This window comes from Drosophila erecta, unplaced genomic scaffold (assembly GCF_003286155.1).
Source record: "Drosophila erecta strain 14021-0224.00,06,07 unplaced genomic scaffold, DereRS2 tig00000055-arrow-pilon, whole genome shotgun sequence".
In the NCBI taxonomy this organism is placed as follows: domain Eukaryota; kingdom Metazoa; phylum Arthropoda; class Insecta; order Diptera; family Drosophilidae; genus Drosophila; species Drosophila erecta.
In genome coordinates, this window is record NW_020825200.1 from 11,520,215 (window position 1) to 11,533,029 (window position 12,815).

Sequence of the window (12,815 nt, forward strand, 5' to 3'; positions counted from 1 at the left end):
ACACTGCGCCACTGAGCATGAAATTAGTCTGGCTTTAGCATGAAACTCCCTGCTTCTCTACGCACATGTGCTTCCCCGTTAATAACCCTGACTTTCATGACAATTTGCAGTAGTTACATGGCTCGTCATCGCACTCGATATTATGAACTCCTTTTCCCTTGTTTATCTCTATATTAATTTATGCATTTTTCCGTTGATTGTCTTGCGTTACAGTTGACAAGTTTTGCTTGGTCGGTGGTGGTGGGTGTACCAGTAGTCGGTGGTTGTTGCTGGCACTTTGTTTATGTGGTTCAGGTAGAATAAGTACCACAATTTATTATCTCCTACATGGCATTGCGTTGTATCGCAGCAAGTTTGATTAATTGTAATAGCCTGGCTAGAACAAGTTGTCTCGATGGTTGTAATTAATAATTATTTTTATTTGATTGGTAATTCTGTCTGGCATTTATCTAACCTGTGTGCTTTTCCTCCTTCTTTTTGCAGACGTCTTGGACTCTTGCGCAAGAGTAAACCTTTTTGTTTTGGACAAGGTGAGTTGAACTTTGCCAGTCTGACTGGAGTGTCATGTTGCCTGAAAGGGAACACAAAAGTAATTAATTGAATTTTGTTGCGAAGCATATCAAATGGCTAATAAAGTTCTTGCGCAAGCGGTTGTTTTGAAATTCCCCACATGGGTCATTGGTCGCCGAGTCAATAATCTGCCATTAGCCCCATTCAAAATCAAAACCTTATCAAGGCACATACCTCTGCCACATTTGCTCTACTAACCTAGTGCTACGAAAAAACGATTGATATGGAATCAGCACACCCAGGAATATCGTAAATTCCATTATAGGTCCAACAACGAATGCATAATGCAACCTAAAGTGCAACTGCCAACTGCCTTTATCAATATGTGCCGCAGAGATACTTTTATAGTGCCGCCTCGCCTCTTCGGAGTCAACAAATCGGTGACCCACTTCCAAGTGGCAACGACATCGCGACGCGACTCTCTAATCAGCCAGTAACTTTGCGGCTTGATAAATACATGAAACGTAGATGGAAAGCGAATAATAATAATAATACGAGTAAAACAGAAAACAATTACAAATCAGTGCACTCACTAGTTGACAGAAGCTTTTTGCTAGGGAGTTTATTAACCCCGTGTCGAGTTTTCCCGGCTTCCTGTATGTGATAAAAACAATGAATGCACTCCGATATGTGTCAACTTTATTGTCTGTCAACTGGCAGATACTTTCCACAAAACCCATCTTTTGTCCCAGGTCCTTGGCATTTTAAACCCACACTCCCACCCATTGCGAGAGCTTTAAGGTTTATGCGAAAAGTTATTCTCTTTATTATACTAGAATACTTTTTTTTCTAATTAAAACTTTTCTGCATTTGGAGCTCAACACTTTGGCCATATTTTGCTATTATTAGTAGCCTACTGACAAGCCAGTTGGAAAATAACTTTCTGATGGACTTAGTGGCGGCGGTGCCTTAAACGGAAAGCAGGGAAAGCGTCAAGTGGGCGGGAAAAGTGGGAGGCGTGGGTCTGCATATAGCTTCTATGAACTGACGTCTATCCTTCTGACAGCCCCTCTCTATTTTGTTCTATCCACAGATGGGTGTGATGTGTTTCTTTTGTTATTCCACACAATCCGCGCGTTTAACCTGACAAGAATTTCAATGAGTTCGTTTCCCTTTCGGTGGTTTCAGCCTCTCAGCTCAGAGCCCAAAACAGGAATCTATAGAAACACAACGTAGAAAAATGAACAAGGTGTTTTACCTTGCAAAACTTAAAACAGAACCTGCTTACTCATAGTGGAGCTATCTCAGTAAATGAAGTCGCTTACTCGAAGTTTAACAATATATTGTTTATCTTATCAAAGATTTTCCGCATATTGTCTTGGCTAAATTGTCAGTTTTTTTATATGACCAATATCAAATTTCGTTTATATTAATTTATGAGTTTATGATGATGGCTTTCTATACAAAAGATAGCTTCGGTATCTTTATAAGTTAACGATTATTAGTACGCGTTTTATATTGCAAAAAATTAATAGTTCGTACAATCTTTTATAATGTATATAATTAACTGCCATTCAATTTTCCACTCGATTAGTGGCTTTAAAGTTTCGCTTTATTTATCGACTCTGGTCTGCCGATTAAATCTCGTCAGCATCTCAAAGTGAAATTTTGGCGCCCCCTCTTCAAAAACTCGTTATCCAAAACGGTGACTCAGCCGAGCTAAGAAATGAAAAATTTAACAAAAAGCTCTACCCTTATTCGGCTAATTGTTATTTAGTGCGACTGAAAGAGCCACCAACACCTAAAGTTCTTGACTGGTCTCATGAATAATCCAATAATGAGCCATCGGTGCATATTCATGTGCAGACTCAGTTCAGGTTCATCTAACTTTCTTACGTCACACACGCTCTTCGACACTTAAGTGATGAGGAAAGTTGTTGACATCTACATAAGTGAGCTTGGCCACGTAATCGATTTGCCCTTATGGAAGTAGTTGCGGTTCCCTGTGTCCATCAAAGGCTATCTACCACTATTTTTCGTTTGGCAAAGTTTTATGAGCCAATTACATGCAACACTGGGCACAAGAACGCAGCGCTGAAATATCGCATCCATCACATGCTAAGCTCGCATCATGTAGCAACTATTATGTGAGTGCGATTCGGCACTGCCCCACGTCCTTCTTCTCCTTCGAAACCCTCAACGCATGCAACCTATGAGTATCGCCGTCTATCATTAAACTGTCGTAAATCACAAGTAATTGACATTATACAACAGCCAAGCGCAACGGATCGGTCAAATGATCAGACGACTGGCAGGCAAGCATGCAGGCAAATAAGCAACAATTACCCCAAGACAACAAACATTTTTCTCAAAAACTACACGTAGCAACAATTAAGCTGAAGATATCACATGGAAGCTCGTCATTGCGCTGAATGCCGAGATAACGAAGCTGAGATGCTCTATTCGTTAATATCAGCAGTTAAATGAAGAAGATAGGAGAGCTTCTGCTTCTGAGCAAGTGCATTTTGCTTACATATCGTTACGTAATGAACTTGCATTTATAAAAAGAGCTGTGTATTTTGCTGTTTTTTTAACGCCGAAATCAAACCAAAAAATCACAAACATTTCATTCCCACAAATTAGTGCGAATCCACATGGGACGATCTGAAGCGCTATAAGCGCATTTGTTAAAACAGTTCGACGTTTGGCTCTGGCTCCCACCTGCCCGTCCGTCTCCAAATCAATTGGCATAGATCTCTTGAGATTGTAGTGCCCAAATGAAATGCACAATTGAAATGCAGCGAAACAATGAACGAATATATATTTAGACTGACACACTAAGCAAAAAGCAGAAGGCAGAAGGCAAAATCGTAACCAACCCAAATCAACCCACTTTTGCCAGAAGATTACGAAATCCGTTGGCCGATGCTGAGAATGTGCCACGCGTAATTCTATATAGAACAGATGAGAATGAGCGTCACTGGGTTGGATTAGATAAGGCGGAGGCACCAACTATAAATAAATCGAGATGTATACCTTTTGCATGCATCAAATTGTTAGCTAATAGCTGCAAAATGACGTTGCGATTGCAAGCGAAGGTATACTTGGCTGTCAATTGGTCAAGGCTTTCCATTCTGAAGTCATGACTAGTTAAAAAACACATAAAAACACACAGCTAAATGCTTGATTTTTTATTGCAATAAACTTATGTTTGTTTATTATTATTGTTTGAATAATAAGCAGGAAATTGCAAATCAAGGCAGGAAAAAGTAACGCTACATGCTATCAAGTGTTTGCAGACAAAAGGCGCAGAGCAAGCTGAATTAATAATAAGCTTTACTGCTTATTTTTTATTAATAAAACAAGTGTAGTATCAAGTGTTTTTGTTAACAGCATTGACATTCTCTCGACGGCTGAGCATTAAATTATTTATTGAATAGTCTTAAAATCGCTATTTCCAAACTGTATAAACCTTGATGCATGCAACTGCGCTCACTGCTCATATAGCCGAATCTTAATGAATCTTTATTCCTTTCCTCGTCAATTACAATTTATAATTTATGCAAATTTCAAATTTTTATACGCTTCAGCAACTTCTAATGACTCTGAACTCAAACTCGAAAGTATTCCTCGTTTTATGGATTTTAGCTAGAAAACCGTTGGAATACTCCGGTGCTATTATTGTGGAGCATCCGTTCTGGATGTCGTTGAGTAGCATAGAAGGGCTATAATAAATGGTCTACAGTTTAATATTCTCGCCTTCTTTTTATTGCTGTGAAGGAGTTTTGTGGCACAGCTGTTCGGGGTCCAACGCTGGTCAGGAATGTAATTACACTGCGCATTAAAATTAAGCAACATAAACTACAGACAACAGCATAAACAAGCTAAAGCAGAACTAATTAACATTCCCCTTGCTTTCGGATCCCATGGAGTTGTGCAGCATGTGCGATATCCAGAGTTCTGACGCGCTAAGGGGGATTTAACTTTTGACCAAACATATTTGAAAGATCGCTTAAATAATACTAAGAAAAGTAGAGAGTGGAATACAACAAAGTTAAAAAAATATATACATGAATATATGTGTATATTAAGTAAACATTTTTTTTATCAACAAAATATTTTTAAAATAAGTGTACTTCCAGTCAAAGTAACAACCTGACACAATCAAAATTAGATTGGGGAAAGCAAAGGCCCCCCTTAGTTTTCCTACCACGTACGCCACTGTTCTGGTGGTCACTTAGTGTCGAAACTGAGGGGGCAGAACTGCAGTCAAAACTCCGCTCGTCAAGCCTGAACGGCTCTGACAACTCCCCTCGAGTTGGCTGGAATTCGTTCCAAATAGAAGTCCCTGGTTCCACTTTGGGATGAATAGAATTTGAATGGCTTTTCCCCTGTTTGATTGTTATTTCTCTTATGCTTCATTTGTTCCATTTTATTCCATGTTATTTTGTTCTATTGTCTATCGGAAGTTGTGCTTGTTGTTAATTTATGCGTTTTGTGGAAGTTCTCCCGCCCCAAAATCCGACCGGAAATGCAATTAGTTTGAGGGGGTTCTCCCCCTGCATTTCGAAATCTTTTTTGTCAGTGTTTTGTGGAGTGTCATAAATTGGCGGCGGTTTTGTTTATGTTTCTGCTTCGACTGTTGCTGTGTGTGGGCCCTGCGAGACTCTCTTTTTTTTTTTTGACCCACATGCTGTTTAAGTTCTTTTTGAATGCAAATGTGTTACGAGCCCCTTAAGCAACTTAATGGCATTTTTGACAAATTTGTTGAAAATTTACAACTTGACTACTGCTGATAGATGGAAGTGTTGTCTTCATTTTCGGAGAAATGAAGAAACCATACGGCAGCACTGACCCCAAGGAAGTCGTTGATTTGAATCAATTTGAAGTGCCAATGGAAAGTGAAGTTGTTAAAAATGTTTACTGGGGTACTAAAGTATGAGAAGAGCTATTTAAAATATTAACTGCTTGGACATTGATTTTCTTTTACATTTTTGAACTGACGATCAATTGGAGGGCTGTCAATCGAAATTACTTGTATTTTACCAGTAGTTTTAGGAGACTCCTATGAAAACTCTTAAATCCTCTTAAGTGTTGAGTGTTTCTGTTCCCATTTAGTTTCTAAAAATATAAAACTTTTTACTTACGTGCCGTTTAAACAATGCCAGGAATTGGCGCGTGAAAATTGTTTCGTTTGATGAAAAAAAAAAATATTTTCAATTGGAAAGCAGTTCAAATAGACAGAAAAAAGCGCTAATTAGCGAATAGAAACCAAAGCAAACTAAAAAGATACAAAAAGCAATATTAGCAGTTCGAAGATGCATCTATACAACATCAAGAAAATTTCACTGGGAAAATTATAAAACGTGCACACATCGACTATATCGATTTCACTGCGAAAATAGGAAAGCAAAACAAAACCGGCGGCTGGCAGTCAGGAAAACTGTGGAAAAACCGAAACTCGTTCGCGCAGGCGCTTTTCATTTTCAATGCAATGACAATTTGAACGCCAGGGGGCGCCACAGCACCACAGCACCCAGCCAACTGTTCCCATTAATCGCACGTTCTAGATTGTAGATCTCCTCCTCCTCCTGTTATGACCGATCATCGTTCATTATCGTCGAATTACGTGTTCGTGGGGCACAAACGAAAATTCTCATAAATTCTTAACACCGCGGGGAATGTGGATTCCTTTCTCCGCCTCGTTTTTAGCCTCATCCTCTCTGGACCAGCATATATCTTGGTCACTGGGTCGGTCTCGGTGGCGTCTGGCTTACAAAGTTTATGTGTGGGGCTCGAAATGCCGATCTTTTGGTGGACCCGCACGGTCCTAACTCTTTCCTGCTGCTTTTGCCACTGCTGTATTTATTTACTTAGACATCAGGTAGCCCCACGTCTCCCTGCTGTTTACTAATTTCTAACTAATTTCCCCTGAAAAATCGAGTCCGTCCGTGATCTGTATCTATTTATACCTATTCAGATGCCTCTGCTCTTAGTCAATGCAGAAGATTCTTCCGATTGAATTCCAATTGTGCTGAAGCAATTTATTCTGATTATTGAGAAATATTTGCTTGTGGTTAACAGGTGGCGGTTTTTAAATGGGCTAATTGCTGTGGTATAAAACTGTTGAGAAATCTAAAATGGAACATTAATTCCATTTTAAGTTAACAAAAAGGAATGGGTCATTGTTTTGCTGTACTGCATTTAGGAAATGAGTCCTGGTAGATTTTCCAATTTATTAAGAAAACCTAACCTAAGAGCTCAGTGACCATATTCCGCCCTCCGCCCACATTTGCATCTAATTGCAATCACAAATCTAAAATGTACGCTGTGCTCCAGCAATGCAGCCATATCTAAACCCGTTTCAACCCCAACGACCCAAATGAAAAGGTTTATAGGCAAACAAGACCTCAGATGCTATCCAAAATGCCGGAGCAGACAATTATGCATGCCCTGGCTGGAGATACGAAAGTTTTACGAGTATAATCAGGCGCATAGCGAAACTTATCGTAGGTCAGAGCCAGTGAATCGAACGAAAGCAGGCGTTCAGATAGATGGCTTATAAGATAGATAGATAGATGGGCTCTTTGGGAGGAGCGGAGGATCGGGGGAAAGGGCGGAATGATTCAATGATTGCCAATGATCGGAGCAGCGACAACATGAAAACTGTTGGCTGCAACACGGACTGGAAAAAATGTCTGCTGCTGGCATAATGAAGCGAGCTCCTTGTTCGACTTGGACTTGGTTTAGGTCTTGGTCTTGGTCTTGGAGTGGAGTTGAGTGGAGTCGAGTCGAGTGGACGGAATAGGATGGGACTGGATTTTGGCTCTGCTCCACTATGATTACGCCGCGACTTGGAATCGATGATGTCGAGGTGCTGGTCAATGGTCAGCAGCAGTAATAAAAACAAAAACAGAAAAATTGATTGGCCATGGCTGGGGCTGCAGGCAGTGGTTAAATCAAAAGCTTCCACTTTTTTCAATTTTTTTTTGGTTTTGCTTTTGTTTCTCTAACTCGATCTTGTGTATTATACATTAAAGAGCTGCTTTTGTTGTTATGACAACAAGAAAATGAAAAATGTAAAAGAAACTGGCGGCAATTGATGGGAAATTGGGTTGAGTTGGCTCTTGGTTCGTTGACTTGGCTCAAACTGATGCAATTTCAGGATTGATTAAAGTCACGGCTCGTCTTGGTAATTAATGCAGTGATGTAAGACGGACTGATTGACAATGGCAGTTAATATTTAATTGATTACCTCGCGCCAGTGAATCAATCAATCAATTGGAGTTGAATTACCGAGGAAATGGGCGTGGCTGTCAAATGCGCTGGTTGTTAGTTTGGAAATGAAAAGTGAAAACATTTGTCGCAATCACTGGAAAGTTGCAGTTTGATTTGTAGCGGATGCACAGCAGGGAAATCAACTAAAGCTAGTGCGAATCTCGCAGTCTCGCTGAGTATCGTTAAGATACTTTTTCGACGGCGCGATACAGACACTGACAGCTGTCAGTGCGTTTCTTTTTGCAAGTGACCAGAAAACACAAATTTATTGCATGCCAAAAGGAACACAAAGCAAAAAAACTATGCAATTTGGGCAGAAATACGCACAGGTACTTAAAAATAGCCGTGTCGACCCTGGGTGCCCTTAAAATGCCGGCAGTACGCTCTGTTTAGTTTCTTGGATGTTTTCTCAAGTTATGCGGCCAGACAGATAGCCAACTTATAGACGGCAGCAGGGAGACAGTTTCGAGATAAAAGATGCAGCCGAACAGGAAATGGGCGGAACTCTATATCAGAATGGGGAAATCAATAGAAAGTAGCAAGCAAAGTTACTTCCTAATGATTTCTATGACAAATTCCTTTCAGTAGGAAGAAAGTAGCTCTGTGTTTTAAAATGTTTTTTTTAAGTTATAACTTAATTGAAATATAACTAATATAAATTTGTATTATCTTTTCATTCCAGGTAAGCAAAAGGGTGATAAAAACGTGTGATTAAACTGTAGGAATTCTGTAAGTTCGAAAACAATTAAAACTCACGAATGTAGAAACTTTTCAGGTTACACGTGCCCCCAAAAGATACTTACCCAGCCATTTTCACCCAACCAAGGGCCTGACAATGCCCCATTAATTCGCTACTTAGCATCCCCAAGAAATTCGAAGATAACCCTTGGTGGAGTAGCTCGAATGTAACCAAATTACCCGTGCATAAAAATGAGAATTGTGGCCACAAAAACTACAAAAAAGAAAACATAGAGCCATGCGGTTCCAGTTTTTAATTAAAAAACCCGACTTGCCGGCTCTGAGCAACGGAGCTCCGCAGAAGTTTTTCCAGCTCTCTGTCTTGAGTATTAATTAACAACTTCCTCTCTGGTTTCTACGATGTCTTGTGTTTTTTTATTGCCTTGCGAATGGTAATAATAATTTTTATTCTTTTTTCCTTCTTCCTTTGCCGAAAAAAACGTTTTGCTTAATATTCTGTGGGCACATTTGACCCAAATCAAGTGGTTGCTGACAGCACTGACCCATTTGACCACAGAAATCAGAAATAGTTTTATATGCATATAAAATCACGTTTCGGTGGTTTTCAACGTTCGATTTTGTATGAATATATAAAAAAAATGTGATGCAAAATTAATGCAAAACAAATTCATACAAATCGTTATTTTGCTAAATTTGAAAAAAATATAACAAGTTTTAATTTCATAAGAAATTGGCTGAGACAAAATCTCTAATAAAATATTTAACTACGAATTATTGGGAATAAGTAAATTTGTTCGTTGCATACGGACCGCCGTTTCACACTTTTTCATAACAAATTAGTCAGTTGAATAATCTGTCTCCTAAATTAACCATGCAATGTGAGCAAGTGAAAGTGGCGTATTGCATGAGGCGTGTGTCCCATCGGTTAACGTTGCGTATGCGTAATATTTGTCAAAATCAAAAGCCGCGAAAAATGAGCATGAGAGAAAACATAAAAACAAGATCCAAACGCAAATTGATGGCAATTTATGTGCAGAGCCTAACGGATAATTATTATATACGCATTTATTGGAGCATGAAAATGTAAATTGCGACAAGATCACGAAAGGAGTTGCAGTCATAGTAGTAACACCAAACACAACAACCGGGCAACCAAGTTTGGTCAGCAAAGAAGCGACAACGAACTCAAGTGCATTAACCTTAAAAATCTTTAGCCACTTAAGTGCAACGCCAACATTTGCAACAACAATAACAACAGCAGCAACAACAACAACAATCGTGGGGCATGCGTTTGGCGACAACAACAAGAGTAACAACAAGTTGTTAGCTCGCTGGACCATGATCTTCAAAAACCTGCATCGAAGACCATGTGAAAGAAGCCAAAGCCTCCGAAGCCAGTTTAGCAAGTTTCGGACCCCAGGAGTTCAGGTCTACGTCTTTGGCCAGCAACTTGTTAGGGATTTTAGCGGCATTACCCTACCCCTCCAAGTACAATTAGCAAAACTTTGGCAGATTTAAAAACAGCTTGCCAAATGTTTTCTCCTCGGCTGATTGACAACTTCTTAATGAAATTTCGCAAATAGTTTTGACAGCCATTGACGCTCATTAAGTGTTTCGCCCCCATCCCAATCAATATTCAGACCTTTAACTTACACTTTCCGCTGTGGAAATTTGGGTTTTATTGAAATACTGCCTGGCGCGCATTTTCCGACTCATTTACTTTCCATTTTCGTTCGGCTTTTCATTGGTCTGTCTTGTACTTTATTTATTCCGCTTTAAATGTTCCAGCGATGAAGAGTTGACAGACCTTGACTTTTAGCCCGCTCTTGTGTTTATACTTCCACATTTCGACTGTTTTTTCCGATGCCAAAGAAAACCTTTCAAATGGAAATTTTGTGACATTTCTTATTTACGAGTTTTCTCATATTTCTTCTGTTGACTTTGTCGGTGCTGTGGTTTTCTGATGATGCTGCACTGCGTTGAGTAGTCCGGCGCTAAGAGTGATATATGGGTTGACTTCAGCCTAAATGGAATGAATAGTTTGCATGCATAATATGTCACTTTCGGGAGTTATATAACGGAGCTCATCTCGAGTGCCATAACAGTAACAATTGAAGCTAAACCATTTAGGACCGCGCCAGGCTATTATTATATTTATTTTTTAGTTGCCCCACGGCCATGATCTGCTCAAACATTTGAACAGCTTTACGGACGTGTTTTAATTACAACTTTGACATTACTTGTACTTTCGAGAATTGCATGTCTAATTGCTTTGCGCTTCGCGAATTGTTTGGTACTTCTTTTTTTGCTTTTTTAATGCTACGGTTTCATGACGATTGCCAATTTTTCATTGTTCGAAAGATGTAAGATGGACGAATAACTGAAACCCAAACTGCAACTGAAACTGCAAAGTCGTTGCTGACTAAGGCGAGTGAATGGATTTGCTTCAGCCTTGGCTGGCAAACAAATCAGAAACAAAGGAAAAATCTGAGTTGGGGTTTTTAAGCTGGAGTTTGGTGGCTGGTCATCGGAATAGGAATTGGAATCGGAATTTCAATCGTTATCGGTGCACGCCAGGTGCGAGTTATGCAACAGAAATAGCCGTAGCAAAGTTCAAGAAATATTGGCACGAGCTTGAGTCACCCGAAAAACTGGGTCAAGTTTTTAATGATTCTCCTCGCACACGAAAAGTAAACAAAGAAATTCGCCTGTTCTCTTGGCTGTTGCATAAAAATAAACCTTGCCCAGCCTCAACGAAAAACTCTCGAAACGGTCCAGATTTAAATAAATTTTAGCCATAAAACCGCGATATAAAAGCGCATTTTTATGGCCGCAAACTCACAAGCCACGTTGTGTGCGCAAAAAAGGTATCAAACACAATGGATTCGGGATGCTTAAAATAAAATTCCCTAAAAGCGTTTTTATTTTGTCCCTGAATATTTGAGCACATAAGCTTAGCACACCAGGTGCCTTGAAGAGTGCAATAAAAAACACTCCCCAAATAGTTTTTCCTCGGCCCAGGTGCAACAGCACTCGAGAAACTGTTTTTCCACCCGAGTGGAAAACCACCCACCACTCTATATGTGCAGTGAATGGGTTTAGTGTGCAAGCCATGCAATTTGTGGTTTCTACTTTGACTGAGAGCTCGTTACAGATGCTCTGCACGTAATCGATGTCTTCGAAGCCGAACAAGATGTGTATCAATTATTTGTGAGCACCAGCACTCAGTTGGATTCTGTGAAAAACCTAGTTGGATCGATCGGCGGACGGGGGAACTCAGACCAGATGCCATCACTAATTACCCCTCTTTTGCGACCACGCGACAAGCGGTATAGTTCAGTGAACCTCTAAATTTGGCATTATAAACAAAAGCCGACACACACGATACTCGTACAATGTTGTTTGTCATCCGGCAAATATGTGTCTTATACATGTATGTTATGTACGTTTCGAAAATATAATAAGGCAAAGCGCAAACTGTGAAAATTAGCAGTAAAAATAGACGAAAACCAAATAAATACTATTAAATTTGGCCGAGGTGTTTATCTTCGTAATGAACTGCCTGTCCGCGAATCAAAAAACTGGTTCAATGCCCACTTTTAGCTAAGCTCACAAAAATCCCCATCCCATTCCCAAAAGATGAGGGTAATCATGATAGCCGATGGATGATCGCCGCCAACTTGATAATTTTATAAGAAGACTTTTGTCTTTTTGTGCTCAACCCCCAATTAGTTCTATATTCAAATGTATAATGTTCTTTCTTCTCTTTCTCTGATAGTCGTCTTTCTTGTCATTTTATTTCACATGCCAAATGGGAGAATTTTGACCCAATTTCTGCAGGCCTTTCCTCGGACTTTTTTTTTGGGTAGCTGCAAAAATAGTAAACCAAACACAGTTTTATGTTAAAAATAGTTCCACGGCAATCAAGGCCAGTCCCAGAATTTCCCAATCAGTTTTCAAGGCAATTGTGGCCATATGTCTCCGTCGCCATATGAAATCGAAAGCAATTTCACTTTGACGCCTAATTGTCAAAAGACTGACAAACGACTGTCAGTCAATCAAATGTCAATTGTTTCTGCCTGTGGTTTGCTTTTTCCTTACTTCTTTTGTTTAGTTTTCTGCCCCTTTCAATAAGCAGTAACATTTGGTCTGAGGGACTGAAGGGAAAGGGCTAAAATCTGTAATTGATCTAGTTTGCAGGCTGGTAAGTCGAGCTGGTTAACTAATCGGCCACAAAAGCAAGTGGCACAGGTAATATCATTAACCGAATGGTACGAGAAAATGTATCAGTGGATTGGATTGCACATCAGGTACATGGAAGGGATAAA

The 12,815-nt window shown here is 39.7% G+C and overlaps 1 protein-coding gene across 2 annotated transcripts in view; it reads left to right on the forward strand.

Annotated features, from left to right (window-relative positions):
* LOC6543479 (dual specificity tyrosine-phosphorylation-regulated kinase 2) overlaps positions 1-12,815 on the forward strand; it is a 50,694-nt gene that overhangs the window by 17,831 nt on the left and 20,048 nt on the right. For both annotated transcript variants that reach the window (XM_026978498.1, XM_001969487.3), the window contains one exon: positions 484-530. The gene's annotated coding sequence lies outside the window, so the exon portion shown is untranslated. The remainder of the gene's footprint in view (positions 1-483; positions 531-12,815) is intronic.